We start from the raw sequence: 4,618 nt of genomic DNA, 5'->3' as shown, positions 1-4,618 counted from the left end.
TATAAAACATTGTTGAGGTATAGACTATTAGAGAATACCACAGTTCCTGAGTAGTTTGCAATGACTTGACTACCATTTGGTAATATGATCAAAAGAGGATTAATTCTCTTGAAATTTTGATATATATATATATGGAGTGACAGACGTGGTCTGTTGCCCTTTGTCAAGAACCCAAATTGCAGATTTAGATGTGCTTAATGGTGTAGTGTATGAATTACCTGAGGTATGCTGCTCAGCATCAGTGTTAGAATTAGAAGTCACATGATTCGTGCTATGCTTGCCTTGATTCATTGATTCTTGTATTAGATTTTTTAAGGCATTGTGTTGAGCAGGTGTAAAAGCCAAGGTTAGATCAGACTTGTCATCTTTAAATGTTGAATCAGCAAAATCTTTTTGTTCATCCAATGAATTTGTTGGCCCAGTATATTTGTTGATATTTTTGTTATTTGTGTGATAGCCTGGGGGGAATCCGTGCTTTTTGTAACATATGTCAACTGTATGTCCAGATTTTTGGCAAAATGTGCAGATTTTATGTCCTCTTCCTCTTCCTGATGTTTCCAATCATGCCTCTGACCCCTCTTCCTCTTTGTCTTGAATCAGTGTTGTTTGTTGATAAACTTGTAGAGAAATTCAAGTCCTCAAGCTGTATTTGTCTCTCTTGTTGAACTAAGATAGAGAACACTTTGTTAATTGGTGGTAAAGGATCAAGAAGTATGATTTGTGATCTGACATAGGTGAATTGCTCATTCAAACCTCTTAGAAAACAGATCACATAATCATTTTCTCTATAATTTTGCATAGTAGGAATAGTACAACTGCATTTCTTATCACAAAAGCAGGGAGGAATGAGTCTATAGTTGTCGAGTTGTTGCTATAAGCCTTTCATTTGATTGTAAAATGCTCCAATGGATAGGTTTCCTTGTTTGATTGAGTGAATCTGTCCAATAAGTTCAGAAATTCTGAATACATCACCTTGGTGATATCTCTGATGAAGGTCTACCCAGATTTCTTGTGATGTCTCTAACCAAAGAACACTTTGTACAATTGAAGGCTCAACAGAATAGTTTAGCCAAGACACAACAAGGTTGTTGCATCTTTTCCAGGCAGTAAACATTTGATAATGTGCAGGTGGCTTGGGAAAAGTTCCATCAATAAAGCCATTGTCATGGCTCATGACCAAGAGTGGTAATTCTCTCCATTTAAAAGACACGAAACATGAGAGACTCCTAGATTTTCATTAGGTGGCATATAGTAAGGACTGGTAGGATCAAGGATGAGATTTATGGTGTGATTGGCCATCTGTTATGTTGGTCAGATTGAGAGGTTTGGAAGATAAGAGAATGTGGGATAAAGAAGAAAGAAAAGAAGGTAGAGATAATGGCGCAGCAGAGTCACCCTTTCAAGGTGCTTTGATACCATGTGAAATTTGATGAGCCATTGTAAAAGAAGAATGGGTGAAAGGGGATGAAAAGAAGGAATAAGAAAGAAGATGAAATAATACCTCTCTATATTACTATCAATTGATAAGCTTCTTTTACACATAAAAGATGATAATATGACTGCATACAATAGACTCAAGCAGAGACTCCTATTTATACACTTAAGGGAGAAAAGAAAAAGACCAAGAAAGCAAAAGAAAGAGAAATAACATAAAACTGAAGAAGTTTCCATAATAGGAAACCGATACCTAACAAATTAAAAAGAAATACAAAAATATGCTAAAAGGTGAAAGAATTGGATTAGAAGTAAGTTGGGCCTTGTATGCTCCATTTTGGGCATCTTGGATCTCTTCACTTCCTTTGATTTTAACAAAGAGTGAATACACCTTCGCATTCCCACACTTTAAAAAGGAACCTAGATTTTTCTCCATTTTATTTATAAATGGGTTTTTTAAGAAAAAGGCAACTAAACTTTATTTTATTAGTGGATCAACTATGTAATTTAATGACTACAAAAGTTGCTATATATATATATATGATTTAAATTTAGCTTTCTTGCATAGCCGCTGATATGATGCATTCAACTGAGATATCAAATTGAAGCTTGCCTTGTATTTTATTCTGATACCATGTTCTCCTCCAGAGTCCAGACTCTTGTAAAGAAATGTCTATATAACCTTTTCTTTTTCAAAATAAAAAACAAAGTGTGTGGTCCAGTAAAGACATTGATTTTAATCATTGCTAGAAGAAGCCGAATTGGAAGTCAAATGGGTCCTAAATATTTGATTTCAATTTGAACCTATCTTCATCTTCTATTATTCAGTTTTATTTTGTGTCAAGCCTGCAAGCTGTTTCATAGAAATGACCCATTACCTAGTTCGTATTTTTTTATCCACAAACTTGGGGATATTTTGATTTTGAACTACCACTTGGTCTAGATTAAAAAAATCCATATTGGACATATAGAAAAAACTAATACAAATTTAATTGAATAATATCATTAACTAGTCATAATGTCTGCTTTTGACCTAAAAAAAGAAATTTTTATTAGCCATCAAAACAAACTGAAGATGGTCTCTGATATGCATTGGAGTTTGGTGCGATGATATATAAAAGCAGTGTATGTGACCAAGTCAAATTAGCTGCTTCATTATCAAGACAGAAGTTTAATTTAACAATCAATGATACAGACTGGCCTTCAAGCAAGTAGATAAATGATAAGTATAATTTGATGATTCACCTGCCATTTCAATACTCATTTAATTGCCTTCTTATTTTTTTTTGTATTAATAAGGATATATTTTTCACTCTTTTCGATAAAAGAATTAATTTCTTTTAAATGTATAGTTACTCTTTCTAGTAAGTGTCGCTCTTATGACGAACCAATGACCTTTTGGACTACTGACCAACACTAAGTTGGTCAATTATCTTCTTGTTAATCACCATAGTAAAAAAATTAAGCATTTTATTTATTATCATAATTTGAATAAAAGCATTTTTTTTAATATTTAGCATTTTATGGAACTAAGAATATAAAGGCAGCGGTGCATGTTTCACTACTTAACCATCCCAATTTCCTAATGTCTATCCATTTTTATTTGAGCAGATGAAAACTCAACCAATGTGATATATAACGGGCTTACATTTTTAAAACAACTCCATAATTGGACTCTTATAGGATCAAATTGCAATATTCCAAAAGACAAGTTTGACAGCTTTATTACATTTGTCCTTAAGCATTTAAGGGTAGGTCTAGTTTCAATTTATTCAATCTTATCTATGAATTTTGTAAACCTAAACGAATAGTACTATTAACTTCAAAACGTGCCGTTATGACATTCAAGTTGGAGATGAGAAAGACAAGCCGTCTAAGGCTTTTGCAAAAAATGCCAATGTTTGTATTGTTAGTGGGTTTTATCAATTGTCAAACAACCATAAATTTAGGGCATGACACATCAAATATGACGAGTTAACTTTTAGCAAATTAAGTGCAAAACATTTTTTTTTTGTTTTGAAATTAACAAGTTTAGAGACGGAGGTGAATTTGTGATCAACTTTCTGAATGAAAATTGTGATTTAACCATTTTAAAATGACAACTAATTTGCCATCAACCTTATTGTTATTCCACGAAGCAAATGAAAGGGAAGGGGTGGTCACCATATGGTCCACCCCGCAACTAATTTGATAGGGTAGGTTCATAAAATCAGGTTTGATACATATATTTGGGTCCACTTTGAGATTCATTTCCAAGTACAGATAACTTGTTTTTCATGGGTAGTTTTTTGACTTGTAGGTAAGGGGAAATGATGAAATATATGGAATTTTAACTTAAGTACTCTTATTTTATGTCTTATAGTTATACACTTATACCAATTGAACTAGCTCTAGACACAATATTTATTAATTGACTATATAATATTCATTTTTTTTTGTATTTTATATAAATTTTGGATTAGAGAGATGAAGCTTATTGATCTTCCTTTAATAGGGAGAAGTTTCACTTGGTATCATTTAGGAAATGGATCCGTGAGCAGATAAAATAGATTTCTTCTATCTTCAGAGTGGATTTCTTATTGGCCGAATGTAACACAATGGGCTCTTAATAGAGAATTCTCTTATCATTGTCCCATAATCCTGAGACACAAAAAGATTCAAAGAGGTCCAATTCCCTTCAAACTTAATAATTGTTGGCTGCAACATCATACTTTCATGAATGTGGTTGTTAATAGTTGGACGAATTCTCAAGTTGTAGGCAAAAAAGCTTTCTTTGTCAAAGAAAAGCTGAAGTTCTTAAAAGATGCTATCAGAACTTGGAACAAGGAGACTTTTGGTTGCATTGATACTAAATTGGACGATTTGGTCAAAGATATTCAAGCTATTGACCTTTGTGGTGAATCAATCACTTTGGACTCAACCAGGTTGATGCTAGGAAAGCGCTCACGGCTGATTGGTGGAAGGTTGCTAGTTGGAAGGATAGTCTTCTAAGGCAGAAATCCATGAACAAATGGTTAAAGGATGGTGACGTTAACACTAGTTATTTTCATACTTGTATTAATAATCAGAGAAGGAGAAATCAAATTGCGGGATTGTGGTTTGATGGAGTGTGGTGTGAGCAAGAAAATCTTATCAGGTCGAGAGTTTCTAATTATTTCAAAGCTTTATTCTCTCATATTCCCTC

This window comes from Lupinus angustifolius, chromosome LG18 (assembly GCF_001865875.1).
Source record: "Lupinus angustifolius cultivar Tanjil chromosome LG18, LupAngTanjil_v1.0, whole genome shotgun sequence".
NCBI lineage: Eukaryota > Viridiplantae > Streptophyta > Magnoliopsida > Fabales > Fabaceae > Lupinus > Lupinus angustifolius.
Note: the sequence above shows the minus strand (reverse complement) of the source record.